Source organism: Piliocolobus tephrosceles, chromosome 8 (genome assembly GCF_002776525.5).
Source record: "Piliocolobus tephrosceles isolate RC106 chromosome 8, ASM277652v3, whole genome shotgun sequence".
NCBI lineage: Eukaryota > Metazoa > Chordata > Mammalia > Primates > Cercopithecidae > Piliocolobus > Piliocolobus tephrosceles.
This window is the reverse complement of record NC_045441.1, coordinates 59661746-59678948: the sequence shown is the minus strand read 5'-3', so window position 1 is coordinate 59678948 and position 17203 is coordinate 59661746.

Below are 17203 nucleotides of genomic sequence, written 5' to 3'. Positions count from 1 at the left end.
TATATACTTAGAAAGCCCATAAAAATCTCTCATAATCATTAAAAATTTCACTAAAAGTGATAGATAAATCTGCAAAATAAACCACTATTTTAAATAAATATAAAAATGTTAAAAATATAAAAGCTAAGATTAATTATCCTCATAATCATAGCAATGTGTAAAAACACACCTGAAATAAATGCTAAAGAAAATGTACAGAAATCATAAGAAATAAATTACAAATATTTCTCTGAAGATTTAAAAATATTTGTCTACTTTTTTTTCAGAAAGTTTTAAAACCAATTTGCCATAACCATCTCAGTCACTTTGTTTAAACTGAAGCATATTTGTACTGGTGTCCTTATTTATTTATGTGACTATTCACAGACTTCCTCATAGCTCATGGTTTTTCCCCCCACTTCCCCATATACACTTCTGAAACTATTATTCTATATTTCCAACCGTGTTTCTGATGCCAATTGATACTCAGTTTCAGGGAAATGGGCAAGTTGAAAAGTACAGGGGTGTACTTGCCTGCTTGCTAATTTATATTGGAAAAGGCAGGGAGTTACTCTAGAAAGAAGAGGGAAAATGAATAAATTCAAACAGTTATGGGCATGGGCATAGGGTGAAAAAAATTTTTGGAGATCTTAGAATAAAGAAGAGAGATGTCAGTGCAGGTGGCAAATATGGGAGATATTAAGAGACAAAAACAGGCTAGAGGATTTGAAAAAGTTTTATAGTGCACATTAATATAATTCCCCTTTGACGTTTTCTCCATAAATTTCATAAAATATTTTAGTTGCTTTTAGTTTTATCTGTTTATTTGTTTGCTTTACCATTATATCTTTGAATGTGACTCCTTATTTAAATTGCACTACAGGGTGCTTCAGCTTTGTATGGATTTTATTTACATATCATTCTGTAATATACAAATCATACCATGCTATTAATTAAGAAATTCAGACCCAGACAGAAAAATCCAGTTCCTTTGGCACCTGAGTAGGTGTCAAATACTTCAATGAATAAATCAGTTACTTTTTGTTTCATAGCAAGTCATCTCAAAACTTAGTGACTTAAAACTACAAACAGTGCCAGGTGTAATGAGTCATGCCTGTAATCCTAGTGTTTTGGGAGGCCGAGGCAGGAGGATCACTTGAGCCCAGGAGTTCAAGGCTGCAGTGAACCATGATTATATCACTGCACTTCAGCCTGGGTGACAGAGTGAGACTCTGTCTCAAACAAACAAAAACTTCAAACAGTTGTTATTTGTCATGATTCTGTCAGTTGGCATGGCTGACCATAATTCACATAATAGCAGACAGATGCCCAAAAACCTCTTCTTGAGTTCCCTTTGCTATCGTCCCATTGGCCAAAGCAAATTCTCTGGGAAAGCCCAGAATTAGTATGGGAAGTAGAATCAATTTCTTGATAGAAAGTGCTGCAAATCACATTTCAAGAGGGTGTGAATAGAGAGAGGGGAATGATTTGTGGCCACTGGTGCAATCTGCTATTCTCAGGGAGAGAACACGTTAGTAGTGTAGTTTATCTAGTTCACACGCCTCAATACCTAAAGTGAACTGCTATAAACTAAAAAGCAGTTAACTGAGGAGCTAGAACTACCAGCACTGGGTCTGCATAGAAAAACTTGAGTGGCGACCATCCTGGCTAACACGGTGAAACCCCGACTCTACTAAAAAAATGCAAAAAACCAGCCGGGCATAGTGGCAGGCGCCTGTAGTCCCAGCTACTCGGGAAGCTGAGGCAGGAGAATGGCGTAAACCCGGGAGGTGGAGCTTGCAGTGAGCCGAGATCCGGCCACTGCACTCCAGCCCGGGCGACAGAGCGAGACTCTGTCTCAAAAAAAAAGAAAAGAAAAAAGAAAAACTTGAGTGGCTTAGCTACAAATAGTGGGGTATCCTGGGGCATGGCATTTTTTGTGCGCTAAAACTGGGACAGTCTCAGGAAAACCAGTATGGTTGATCATCCTACAATGAGCAGCAATAATTGAAAATAGCAACGATGGAAATTACTTTGGGTCATCTTTGAATGCTTAGGAAATCCCTCCATTTTTATTTGGTTTTTTATTTGTTTTTTGTTTCCAAAGATCCAGCTTGCTAAAGATGGGTACCCACCCTTACATGTACACAGATGTGTTATCAAATATAAACTTGCTCTAAAGGTATCAGTTATAGAATATACCAAGAAAATAGTAGTTAGAAAGAAGATGCCAGCATTCCAACCTCCTTCAGATTTTTAGGCAGGTTATTTGGAAGAACTTGTCCACGTATGTAACTAATTCCAGACCCTTATTGCCTCCCTCCCTCCAAAACCTAGACCTTAAATTTCCAAGTGCCCTTCCCCTAGTGCACAGCATGTATCAGAATCATCAAGAGAGCCTCAACATCAATTCCTGAAACCTTAAACCAGACCTACTGAATCAGATTTCTAGGAAAGAGCTCCAGAAATATGTATGTCTTAGTCCATTTTCTGCTGCTATAAGAGAATTCCATAGACCAGGTAATTTATAAAGAAAATAAATTTATTTGGGTCACAATTCTGGAAACTGGATGTCCAAGATCGAGAAGATGCATCTCGTGAAGGTATTCTTGTGTCAAAACAGAAGGCATTACTTGGTGAGGAAGCATAGAAAAAGAGAAAGAGGAAAAGAGGAAAAATGGGTCATAACTTACCCACTCTCCATATAACAGCATTAATCCATTCATGAGGATGGTGCTCCTATAACCTAATCACCCCTTAAAGTTCTCACCTAGAAGCACTGTTGCGCTGAGGATTATTAAGTTTCTTAGAAATGAATTTGGGAGGACACATTCAAACTATAGCAATGTTTTTTGTTTGTTTGTTTGTTTTTGAGATGGAGTCTTGCTCTGTCACCCAGGCCAGAGTACAGTGGCAGGATCTCAGCTCACCGCAACCTCCGCCTCCCATATTCAAGCAATTCTCCTGCCTCAGCCTCCCAAGTAATTGGGACAAAAGGCATGCGCCACCACGCCTGGCTAATTTTTTTGTATTTTTAGTAGAGACGGGGTTTCATCATACAGGTCAGGCTGGTCTTGAACTCCTGACCTCGTGATCCACCCTCCTCGGCCTCCCAAAGTGTTGGGATTACAGGCATGAGCCATCGTACTAGGCCACAATACATTTTTTAACACCTAGAAATTAGTAACAATAAACAATGCCATATGAAAAAGATCACAAGATATGAATAAAGATTTAACAGAAGAGGAAATCCTTATGGTCAACTGACATAGGAAAAGATCATCTCTTGAGTAGTCAGGAACATTCAAATTAGCTAAGATTAATTAACTGGAACAAAAGAACATTTTATATCCATGAGACAGAGCAAAGATTTTAAAAAGTGAAGCAGTCATATATGACCAGGACTCTGGAAAGCTGTGCTTTCAGAGATTCTCAGGGGAACTCTTCGTCACTACTGTCATTGCTATAGAAAGAAATATGGCGGCATCTGCTAAAACACACACTTTCCTCTGAACCCAGAAATCCCATTTTTATTTTTTTCACATGGCTCCTGTAGAAATTAATCACCAGTGATTCATTTATAGATACTAGGATGTTGACAAAAGCACTGTTTGCAGTAATGAAAATCTGGAAACAACCTGAAATCCGTTAATAGTGAAATGGTTGGAGAAAACTGCAAAATATACATTCTATTGAGTATTAAGCAGCTACTAAAAGGAATAAATTGGGTCTATATAAATTGGTCTGGAATGCCTATGACGCATTACATAAGAAGAAAAATGTGTAGCCATTAGACTATTTTGTAAAAAAACACAACAAAAGGATTCTGCAAAACCCTTCTATAAGTCTTTGCATATTGGTATGTATATAGCCGTTCAGACGTAAGAAAATGATGTGAAAGGATAAACACCGGGTTGTTAATATTGTTTTTTCTTGGAGATGGAATTTGGGGAGTTACCAAATGGAGAAGGTGAGGAATTTTTTTTTTTTTTTTTTTTGAATGTGAGGGATTTTAAAAACATGTATCTTTGCTTTATCTCATTGTAGCAATAAACATTCGTTACTTTCATGATTTGTGAAATGAAATATAATAAAAATGTTAGGCCGAGCGTGGTGGCTTATGCCTGTAACCCCAGCACTTTGAGAGGTCATGGTGGGAGGATTACTTAAGCCCAGGAGTTTGAGAGCAGCCTGAGCAATATAGTGAGACCCCTATCTCTACAGAAAAATACAAAAATTAGCTGGGCATGGTGGCATGTGCGTGTAATCCCAGCTACTTGGGAGGCTGAAGTGGGAGAGTCGCTTGAGCCTGGGAGATTGAGGCTGCAGTGAGCTGTGATTGCGCCACTGCACTCCAACCTAGGTGACAGAGCCAGATACAGTCTCAAAAATAAAAATAAAAATGTTATATTAGTTTCCTAGTGCTACTGTAATAAATCACCATAAACTTAGTGGCTTAAAGCAACACAAATTTAATTTTTTACAATAAAATGAGTAAGCATGTTAAATAAGTAGATTTTAGCTACTCTTGTATATAAAAAAAGTCACTATGTAAAATGATAGATAAGTTAATTTGCTTCACTATAGTAACCATTTTACTATCTATATGTATCCTATAACATCATGTAAGCCTCAAATATACACAATATTTTTTTTTTTTTTTGAGACAGAGTTTCACCCATGTCACCCAGGCTAAAGTGCAAAGGTGGGATCTCGGCTCACTGCAAACTCTGCCTCCCGGGTTCAAGTGATTCTTCTGTCTCAGCCTCCCAAGTAGCTGGGATTACAGGCACCCGCCGCCACGCCTGGCTAATTTTTGTATTTTTAGTAGAGATGGGGTTTCACCACGTTGGCCAGGATGGTCTCCACCTTCTGACCTCAAGTAATATGCCCTTCTCGGCCTCCCAAAGTGCTGGGATTACAGTAGGAAGTCACTGCACCTGGCAAATTTATTTTTAAAAAATGAATAGTCGGGATTGTGTTCCTTCTCGAGGCTCTGGGGAGAATCTGTTTCCTCACCATTTCTAGCTTCTAGAAGCTATCCATTCTTCAGCTTCTGATCCCACATCACTGGGACCTCTGCTTCCATCTTCTCGTCCTCTGCTCTGACTCTCACACTCCTGCCTGGCTCTTATAAGGACCCTTGTGATTAGATTACACTGGATCTATCAGATAATATGGGATAATCTCCCATCTCAAAATCCTTAACTTAATCAGCTCTGCAAATACCCTAAGGTACGATACTCACAGGGATTAGTGCATGCTTGTCTTTGGGGGTCTACAATTCGGCCCACCATAGTGTATTTTTTAAAGTAATTTATTTATTTTAAAGCTCCTCAGGAAACCTGATATTCAAAATGGCTTGGAGCCCCTGTCCTAAGGTATTTCTCTGACTGTAGCTGTAGTTTTCCCTGATCAGAAATTGATAGATGGCAGCCATTTTTCTAGTGGATCCATTAAGGTAAGCCTAGGATTATACCATTCCTTTGTATTCTTATTAATACACATAGACATAGCCATTGTCATTGTTTGTCTCTGGAAGAGTTCGTGTCTTCCCTCTTTCTACATGACTCTAATTATCTTATCAGAGGTGTCCATCGCATTAAGACATGTCCCCTTAGAAAATCTTGTCATGACCCCCTATCATCAGGCCTAACTGTCACAGAACCTCTTATGGCACAGACAAAATAAAGTTTCAATTGATACTTATGGGGTTTTGGTTTCTCCATTAAGAGGCTCATCTTCTGTTGTGGGGTGGGAGGAGGGGGAGGGATAGCATTAGGAGATATACCTAATGTAAATGATGAGTTAATGGGTGCAGCACACCAACATGGCACATGTATACATATGTAACAAATCTGCACATTGTGCACATGTACCCTAGAACTTAAAGTATAAAAAAAAAAAAAAAAGGCTCATCTTGCTGTTTTTCTAGAGTGACTGGGCCTATTATTAGGCTTGACCTCATGAAAGAGACCTTACAGAGACCAGACTTTATCTGTGGATGGCCCATCTCCAGACAGACAGGAGCTGTTAAAGAGAAATAAACTTCACATTTGGTGCACTATCGCTATATAAGAACTACTTTGGTTCTCCTTCTGACTGATTAGTAATGCACCAGAGAAATGTTCCCACAAATAGGCAGTAGCACTCTTGTCTACTTAACTAAGTGCATGACTGCTTTGCGTGGAGAAATCTGAAGATAATATATTCTGGTAAAGTGGACTTAAGGTTTTAAGGAGAACAAATACAAGAAATATTGATTCTAGAATTAAATCAATTGCCTTATAATTCCATTCTCTTGTTTTTTTCATTATCCTTAGCAGGGGTACAGATTCATAAACAACTATAAGAGTGCTAGCCTCCCAAGGGTCAGCCAAGAATATAAATGTCTATTTTTTGGAAAGTACAAAATTTAAAATTGAGAACATGAAGTTTCCTTGGTTTGTAATTCAAAACATTTGAACTAAAAAAAAAAAAAATGTAAATCTCTACAAATTAAGAATACATATCATCAATTGTTGTGAAATCAACTTATTATGAGCACATATATCCAGAGACTTTAAACCTAACTTCATATTCATACCTCTAGGAAATATTTCTTTTTTTTTCTTTTATTTGAGACAGAGTCTCACTCTGTTGCCCAGGCTGGAGTGCAGTGGTGTGATCTTGGCTCATTGCAACCTCTGCCTCCTGGGTTCAAGCAATTCTCCTGTCTCAGCCTCCTGAGTAGCTGGCATTACAGGCGGGCACTACCATGCCCAGCTAATTTTTGTATTTTTTAGTGGAGACAGGGTTTCACCATGTTGGCCAGGCTGGTCTTGAACTCCCGACCTCAGGTGATCCACCCTTCTCGGCCTCCCAAAATGCTGGGATTACAAGCATGAGCCACTGCACCCAGCCAGAAATATTTCTTTATTGTATTTCTTAGGTTTTTACTGTTGCCAATTTAATAATCAATGAACATACAATTAAAACAACAATCAGACACATTAGCAAAAAATTTTAAATAAGACAATATCAAATTATGTCAAAGATGTGGGGAAACTGGAATTATTTTAAATGAATAGGAGGACTATAAATTTACAACCCATTGGAGACCAACTTTGCAACATCTAGTGAAGCAGAAGACATAGTAGGATCTACGACGTCCCTTCCCATTGTATGCACTAGGGACAACCTCATGTATGTGCACGAGAAACTGTATACAAAGTTATTCATTGCAACATAGTGAGTGATTGTGAAAAAAAAAATGTATAGACAATCTAAACATCAGACACTTGAAAAACCAATAAATGTATATATTAATACTATGCAATACTACTATGGAATAGTTAAAATGAAGAAGTAAATCTGCCCTTTTGAAAATCTTAGCTTGACACAGTGGGGTGTGCCTGTAGCCCTAGCTTCTGGGGAGGCTGAGGCAAAAGTATCTCTTGAACTCAGGAATTCAAGGCAGTAGTACACCATGATCACACATGTGAATAGCAACTGTACTCCAGCCTAAGAAATATCGTGAGATCTCATCTCTAAAAAAAGAAAAAGAAAAAAAGGTGAATATATCTTGTGAACATACTATAGTGGGAAAATAAAAGCAAATTTCAGACTACTAAAGTAGGATATTATTGTGTTAAATTTATTTTGTTTTATTTTATTTTTTATTTTAATTTTTTGATTTTTAATTTTTTGGAGACAGAGTATTGCTCTGTTGCCCAGGCTGGAGTGCAGTGGCGTGATCTCCACTCACTGCAGCCTCCACCTCCTGGGTTCAAGCAATTCTCCTGCCTTAGCCTCCCGAGTAGCTGGGATTACAAGCCTGCACCACCACGCCAAGGTAATTTTTGTATTTTTAGTAGAGATGGGGTTTCACCATGTTGGCCAGGCGGGTCTTGAACTCCTGACCTCAGGTGATCCACCAGCCTCGGCCTCCCAAAGTGCTGGGATTATAGGCATGAACCACCGCGCCCAGCCTAAATTTTTATTTTAAAACATAATTCTATGAATCCACACAATTGTACTAACATCATTAAAACATGATCAAGAGGGACAGATACCCACTTGAGCTTAGTGTTTTGTTATATTTGGGGATGGAGGGACAGGTGGAACAACAGAGAACAGTATAAAGTGACTTTCAACTGTATCTTTACTGTTCTATTTCTTAGCATTTCTTCACGTCTGTTATAGGCTTCCCTATATTTTACATGAAATTAATAAAGAATATATATATTAAATAATTAATATATTAAAGAATAGAGTTTGCATAGCATATACAAAGTGAATATACTGACATTATAGGAAATCAAATATACAACTAGTTTCTGTGTTCTTGGAGAAACAGACAGACCTCTTTGTTGATAGAAAGCTGTGCTGTCAAAAACAAGGTTAAGATGTGAATGACGTACCCATTTTGGTTGGCAAAGTGATACATCTGTCTTCAAAGAGCTGTCAAGATGGCAAGTTAGTGTGGCCCTTGGAGACGGAAAAATACCCAAGCAAACTAAACTTTTAATATTTTTTGCTTTCATTACAAAAAATCAAAACATTATGGACATTTTTTCCTATTTCTAGAAATAACAAGAAGTAAATGCTGACCTTGATTTTGATAGGTAAAATATTAAAATAGGCTGCTCCATGTTAATAGAGAATTTCTCATGAAAAACGGGCAGGTATCCTTTTTTTTTTCTTTTTCTTTTGGCAGTATCTCTATCACCCAGGCTGGAGTGCAGATGCACAATCACAGCTCACTGCAGCCTCAAATTCCTGGGCTCAAGTAATCCTCCTGCCTCAGTCTCACAAGTAGCTAAAACTATAGGCACATGCCACCCCTACTGGCTCTTTTTTTTTTTTTTTGGTAGAGATGGGGTCTCACTATGTGGCCCCAGCCTAGGTATACACATCGAGAGAGGTAAAACAGAATCTGTGTTTCACCAAATCCAGTTATAAAAACGCAATTCAAGATAAAGCCATTTTCAATTCAACATCTATGTTTGAGGATCAGGGTGGGCTTTGGCATCCTGCCACTTACCTCTCCTCCTCACATTCTACATCCAAGGGCCCCGAGCACATAAGAAACAATACACAAATAGGGGAAAATGCTGTTTTAAAATTAGTATTCAACGAATGCTTGCTTACCTTCAATGCAGAGCTCTGGAAAAAACTGTAGCAGATCATGGGTTTTAAACTGGAAGTTCTAAGTATTGCTTTGTGTCTTCCCCTGAAAGAAAGGTGACCAAATCGAAGAGTAATTCAGGTGACCACATGCAGAGAAGAACAATGAGAAATTACACATAGATATTCAACACTGTTTATAAAATGAGCCTGCCCACTAAGGAAAACAGGCCCAGAGAAGATCAGTAGCTCTTTCTCCCTTAAGGAGTCGTTAATAAGGAGGGATGAACAATAAAGGGAGATGCTCCCTCCTCAACAGTGTTGACTGCGGTCTGCATAATAATATATACTAGGTGTTTTAGTGGGTATACAAAAGTCTATGCCGTGGTCCCCGTGCTTACAAAGCCTACAGCATCACTAGATCACAAGTTAACCATGCACATATATGTTAGAAAGTCATGTGTGTATATTGGGAATGGAGCTGAATTGTTCATTTCACTACTCTCTCTTCTATATACCCAAGTGAACAATGAGCCATTTTTAACCTTAATTGGAACACTATAATGAGATCAAAAATTAATCCCATATGACCAGCTCTCAGCCTGGATGTGGCACACTCGTACGTATCTGTTTACTATTCCCTAATATCTATTCTCTCTTTCCAAAGTTTTTGCTTGACAAGTAGTCACCCAGCTAAAGCCTACACTTCCTACCCTCCCTTGCGTCTGTGTGTGGCCACGTGATCAATTTGATGTGAATGACCAAGGGAATGTAACCAGAAGTGATGTGTGTTCTATCCACATAATACCCGTAAAGTCTGGATGTATACTCGTCCTGTCCTTGTTCCTCTTCCCACCACTGGGTGATGGTGAGTGTTAGAGCAGCCAGTTTGGACCCAGAGATAGAAGCCATGTGTTGAGGATGGCAAAACCACCTTACGAGGCTTGGAGTGCCCACCTCTAAACTTCACAGAGACAAAAAAAAATCCTGTCTTGTTTCAAGTGCTGTATTTTTAGCTTATTTTGTCACTACATCTTAAATATTTTAAATAGCACTAAAGTAGAGAAGAATTCCAATGAGCCAGATTGGTTGTAGGAAGATTAATGGGAAAGATGGGATGATATCTGGGGACTTGAAATGAGAAATATTTGGAAAGACATTGTGGAGAGTGATCGGCCCTCAGCAAGAGGAGTAACAAGAGCGAGAACAGGGAGCCAGAATTGAACTTTGATTGTCTGCAGAATGTAAAACTTGTAACTTGTCTTTAAAAAGAATATTTTATTCATATTTTAAGCAAGGGACATCTGAATCCTAGATAGAAGCTCTCAGCTATTTTTAAATTCCCCAGAAACTTCATTAATCTTTTTCTAGATGTCAGTGCTTTAGGAAAACATGAAATGAAATCTGGAAATGTTCTTTAATTTTTGTCTTTTTGATTATTACATCATTTTAAAATGCATTAAGTATTGTGTTATGTGCCTCTCATTATGCTCAGAAATGCACAGGTATAATTTCATTGAACACCTACAGCTCTATAGAGAGATATTATTATTAATTTCCCATTTTACAGATGAGGACATTGAAACTTGAAGAGTTGGGGCAAACAACATTGTTTGCCCCTCACAGCCACATTCATCCTTGCTAGTAGAAACCTAATTTATCTCAGAAATGGGACAGCAGCACACCCAGACTGAGAGGGGATCATGGGCCTAAATGAATCCTAACTATGCCATTCCCATTTCCAGTGGTTGTCACAAAGGTAGTACTATTACTCCAATGATTTGTTTCTACCCAGGAACATTTCTGACACAAAATATGGGACGCTTTTCCTCATCACAACAACCAGTTATCAATTCTCCAGATACCAGCTGGGTGTTCAACAATTTATTTCAATTTTAACACTAAATACCTGGAGTTAGTGCAAATGGAACTGCTTAAGAACTCAGTGCCCCAAGACTGCCCCACTTCAGATGCCAGTCACTGGTAACGGGTCTCCACGTTCCCTACTTCAGTCTGACTTAGATACAAATTGGACATTCTCAGGACCACCTCCTCAGGTTTATAATTTACTATAATGGCTCACAGAGCTCAGGGAAACACTTTACTTACTATTAGCAGTTCATTATAAAACACACAATGAACAGCCAGATGAGGAGGTTTTAGTGCAAAGTCTGGAAAAGTCCCAAGCGCAGGAGCTTTTTTGCCCTGTGAAGTTGGAGTGAGCCACCCTCCCAGCACGTGGATGCATTCGCCAACTCGGAAACTCTCCAAACCCCTTTGTTTAGGATTTTCATGGAGGTTCCATTAAATAGGCATGATTGATTAAATCATTGGCCATTAGTGATTGGCTTAATCCCCAGCCTCCTCCCCTCTCCAGAGGTTAATCACATGGTTGTTTCCTCTAGCAACCAGTCCCCATCCCAAAGTGACCTAGGGGCTTCCAGCTCCCAGTCGCCTCGTGAACATGAACTCGGGTATGGTTGAAAGGGGCTTACTGTGAATAACAGAAACAGTCCTCTCACCCCGATCACTAGGGAAATTCCAAGAGTTTTAGGAGCTCTACGCCAGGAACTGGGGACAAAGACCAAATACATATTTCTTATTATATCACAGGTTGGTATGTGACTTAAAAGTGGAAGATTTCAAGAAGATTTTCCTTCTTGAAAGAAAAGAACAATCCTCAGGAGATCCCACTACCCCTTTCCTGTTTTGGGGCCTTGAAGTGTGAAGCTGAGACATTAGGATCACAGCAGTGCACTTGCAGCTCTGAGAAAAAGGCCTCAAGAATGTAGGGAGGCTGCCTGAGCCCCTTGCCACCACTGAGCCCACTTAACCTGGGGGCTTCCTGTTGCATGAGGAAGATACACTCTCTTTGTAGCTTTGGGTTGGTTAGTCTGTTATTTCAGCTGCTTTGGGTTGGTTAGTCTGTCCTTTGCAGCCAAACACATCCCAACTGATGAGAGAAATTAGAGACTTGCCCAAGATCCTGAGGCTAGTGCTGTGGTTTGAATGTTTGAGTCCCTCCAATATTCGAGTTGAAACTTAATCCCCAGTGCAATTGCTTTAAAAGGTGAGGACTTTGGGAAGTGATTAGGTCATGAGGGCCACAGTCGCATGAATGGGATTAGTGTCCTTGTAAAAGGGCTTGAGGAAGTCTGTCAGTCCCTTTCAGCCCTTCTGCCCTACTGCCATGTGAGGACACAACGGGCCATTTTGTAGCCAAAAGCAGGCCCTCTTCAGACATGGAATCTTCCGGCACCTTGATCTTAGACTTCCCAGCCTTCAGAACTGTGAGCAATAAATTCCTATTGTTTATAAATTACTCAATTCTAGGCATTTTGTTATAGCAGCCTGAATGGACTGATACAGCTAGTAAGTGCCTGAGTAAAGTCTTGAACACAGGTCTGTCTGACTTTAGAGCCCACTCATTTATTCAACAAAGTCCACGTTTGTAAGGCAGCTTGCTTTACAGACAAGAGCTTATTTGTACAGTTAGGCACACCTAAGTATTAGTCCAGCAATTAACACCTGTTGATTAAGCAATAATTGCCCATCTCCAAGTCTCAGTTCTCTCATCTGTAAAGTGGATATAATATTTACCTTGCTGTTGTGAGGGTTAGAGGTAAAGGTCTCCTGTGCTGCCCATAATGTATCTACTCATCACTTGTGGCTATATAAAATGTGAATTTTAATTAATTACAATTAAATTACATTACAAATTTACTTTCCAGACTAGCTATATTTCGGGGCTTATTAACTACATGTGGCTAGTGGCTACCATATTGAACAGCATAAATGTAGAACATTTTCATCTCACAGAAAGTTCTATTAGGTAGCACTGGGAAACACAATGTGTTTAGATTAGTGGCTAGGTATATAGAACTGGAGGCAGGAAGCCCAGGTTTGAATGTTGCACTCACCATTTGCCAGCAGTGTGACTTTGGACAAATTGTTTTATGGCTTTGTGCCTCCATTTCTTTATCAATAAATAAAAATCCTAATAATAGTACCTACCTCAAAGGATAATAAGGAGCATTAAAGGATAGAGTGCTTAGAAAAAATACATAGTATGATCTCAATAAATGTTTGTTAGTAACTAGGATTACTATTTGACTGCTATTTTTAAAACAATTTATCAACCCCTGGCATGAGAGTTATGGTGCTAAGTCTCTCATGTGTGGTTCTAAAGCATGACAATTTCTGATCCCAGACCTTCAGAAGTTTTCATCCTAATTGGGGGCACCAGAGCACACCTGTTGAAAATATTTACATGCAGCTAGTTTTTTTTTTTTTTCTATATAGATTTGACATGTTATTTAATGTTAGCATTTATTCTTGGAAGAAATTATGCCTTATATCCGTTTGTGTCAAGGGAGACTTCCTGAAGAAATAGGTGGCTGGCAGCCTTAAGAAGTGAGAAGAAGGCACAATCCACTACATTTGAGAACTCAAAATGTTACATTAGGAAGAGGAATGAAATATTTGTCAAAGCCTTTAGTATGGTCTCAGGAACCAGAAGAAGAGTCTTCCTAAACTCAAAAATTCATGATCCAGAAGTAAACAACTTGGAAGTGAAACACCACAGTACAATATGAAATCACTCATGCCTGTAATCCCAGCACTTTGGGAGGTTGATGCAGGTAGATCGTGAGGTCAGGAGACCAAGACCATCCTGACCAACATGGTGAAACCCCATGTCTACTAAAAATACAAAAATTAGCCAGGCTTGGTGGCGGGCACCTGTAGTTCGGCAGAAGAATTGCTTGAACCTGGGAGGTGGAGGTTGCAGTGAGCCAAGATCACACAACTGCACTCCAACCTGGGCGACAGAGCGAGACTCCATCTCAAAAAAAAAAAAAAAAAAAAAAAAATCAATTAGTTCATATAATGCTCATTTTTTTAATCCAAGGACAGGTAGGAAGTCTACCTATTTCCAATAGCCTAATGCCTTGTCTCTCTCCTGAACTAGGACTAGAATTTCTCTACAAAGTAAACTGAGAAAATCCTCATGGTTTTTAGAGCCTTTGCTCGAGATGATCACTGTGCTCAGAATCCTCTCTGATCCATGGTTGGCTGACTGTTTCTCCATATTCAGATTGCTGCTTAAATTCACCTCCTGAGATAAGCCTTCACTGATATCACCCAATCACAGCAACTCTAACTAACTCTAACACAGCACTCACTAACATTCCCTGATTTAACAATCTTCATATTACTTAATACTTTCTGATATTTTTCTTTCATTAGACTTATTCGTTTATGTGCTTTGCCTTTCATACCCAGTTATAATATATAGTCATGTGCTTCATAATGATGTTTTAGTCAATGACGGACCGCATATCTGATGGTGGTCCAATATGATTACGATGGAGCTGAAAAATTTCTGTAGCCTAGTGACATCATAGCTGTCCTAATGTCACAGCACAATGCATTACTCACGTTTGTGGTGATGCTGTTGTAAACAAACCTATTATGTTGCCAATCACATGAAAGTCTAACACATACAATTATGTACAGTACATAATACCTGATAATGATAATAAATGACTGTATTACTGGTTTATATGTTTACTATACTATAGTTGTTTTTTTTTTTTTTTTTTTTTTTTTGAGACGGAGTCTCGCTCTGTTGCCCAGGCTGGAGTGCAGTGGCCAGATCTCAGCTCACTGCAAGCTCCGCCTCCCGGGTTTATGCCATTCTCCTGCCTCAGCCTCCTGAGTAGCTGGGACTACAGGTGCCCGCCACCTCGCCCGGCTAATTTTTTGTATTTTTTAGTAGAGATGGGGTTTCACCGTGTTAGCCAGGATGGTCTCGATCTCCTGACCTCGTGATCCGCCCGTCTCAGCCTCCCAAAGTGCTGGGATTACAGGCTTGAGCCACTGCGCCCGGCCTTATACTATAGTTTTAATCATTATTTTAGAGTGTACTTCTACTTACAAAAAAAAGTTTACTGTAAAACAGCATGCCATGTTACAAGGCCAGCAGCCTCATACATCTCATGTTTACCAAGTCTCTTGATGGTATAATTTTCTCTCTGTACTTCATTTAATCTCATGTTGTTTTGCTTATCCTAGCTTCTAAGGGTACACAATCTACTGCTAATACTGTTGGTAAGAAACCACGTTGAGTGGCTGGCCTGGACACAAAATTAAAAGTGATTTTAATGGGTAAATTGCATGTTGGTGGGTTATGGTATGTCACCCGGTAGTGAGCATAGTACCCAACAGTAAGCTTTTCAACCCTTGACCCTCTCCCACTCTCCTTCCTTGTAGTTCTTAATGTCTATTTTTCTCATCTTTGTGTCCTTATGTACTCAACGTTTAGCTCCCACTTATAAGTGAGAACCTGCAGTATTTGGTTTTCTGTCCTTGAGTTAATTCGTTTAGGACAAGGATAATGCATCCCTGTTGCTGCAAAAGACACAATTTTATTCTTTTTTCCTGGCTGCATAATATTCCATGGCATATATGTACTGTCTTTTCTTTGTTTAGTCTACTGTTGATGGGCATCTAGGTTGATTCCATGTTTTTGCTATTGTGAATAGTATCGCTCCAATCTTAAGCAACAAAAACAAAGACAAAAGCTGTTGAAGGATCTGCTTGCTTGGAGGCATCTGTTGAAGGAACTGTCTTGCTTGGAGGCAATGTTTCATGCTCCAAATTGAAGGCAATGAGACCAACAAAAATTTAAGAAAGGCGGTATCAGATATGAAGAAACTTCTAATGACCTGGATTGGAGACTTGACACAGAAGCATATCCTTCTCAGCACCATGAAAATTACAGCCAAAGCAAAAAGTTTGTGATGCTGAAAGAAAAGGCTGGACCCAACCACGATGTTGAATTTGCTGCCAGCTCTGAGTGGTTTAAACAATTCAAGAATCGTTATTCATTGCATCATGTGAAAATGAGTGGTGAGTCTGCAAGTGCTGATATGAAGGCAGCTGAAGAATTTTTGGAAACTCTGGATGTGCTGATTGTGGAGGAAAATTCCTTGCCAGAGTAAATCAATATGGATGAAACCTTCCTATTCTGCAAATGGATTCCTGAGAGGAATTTCATCCATAAGGAAGCCAAGTTAACGCCAATTTTCAAATCTTTGAAGGACAGAATAAGTTTTGCTTGGAGGCAATGTTGCAGGTTTCAAATTGAAATCCTTTGTGATATGACACAGTGAGAACCCCGGGGCCTTCAAATATATCAATAAATGCACACTTCCAGTGCACTACAGGAGCAATAACAAGTCATGGATGACCCAGCTCTTCTTCCAAGATGTCCCCCTAAATGGCTATGACAGCCAAATGGAGAACTCTTTGGGGAATAATATATCTTTCAAGATACTGTTTATTATCGATAATCCTCCTGCACAGCCTTCTTCCATTGGCAATCTTCATTCCAGTATTAAAGTGGTGTTGCTGCCTAAAAACACCACTTCTTTGATCCAATGAATGCATCAAGAAGTTATAGCTGCTTTTAACGCCTACTCCTTGAGTTGGATCTTTGCTCAGCCTATGGCTGAAACTGAGGAAGACACTGAGGAGACACTGATGCAATTCTGGAAGGATTACAGCATCTATAGCTACATCAAGAGCCTTGCTTGGAATAGGGGTAATGTCACCAATTAGTGTATAAATGGCATCTGGAAGGAGACACTCAAGATTCATCAGTGGCTTCAAAGAATTTGCCAAAGATGAGGATATTGCAAAATCAGTGAGGCTGTGGTTGGAGATGGGTGTGGATGAGGATGATACTGGTGCATTGCTGCAGGTGGCTTCTGAGGAATTAGCTAATGAGGAGTTGTTGGAACTGGAACAGAAACCCATAGCTGAAGAAGAGGCAAGAGACAAGGAAACTGCAAGAGAAGAAAAAAGAAGAACCCCCAAGAAGATTCACAGTGAAGGATTTAGCAGAAGCTTTTGCAGGCCTTACCAAGCTTCTTAACAGCTTCTTAAAAAGTTTAAAAACACAGAGCCCAACTCCAAAGTGTTTTCATTAATAGAGGAATGCTCAAGGTGCATTATCTGCTTGCAAGCAAATCTATAATGAAAAAATGCAACAAACCAAGCAAATCATCATGGCAATTTTTCTGAAAAGAGAGAAACTTCCTCAAGAAGAGCC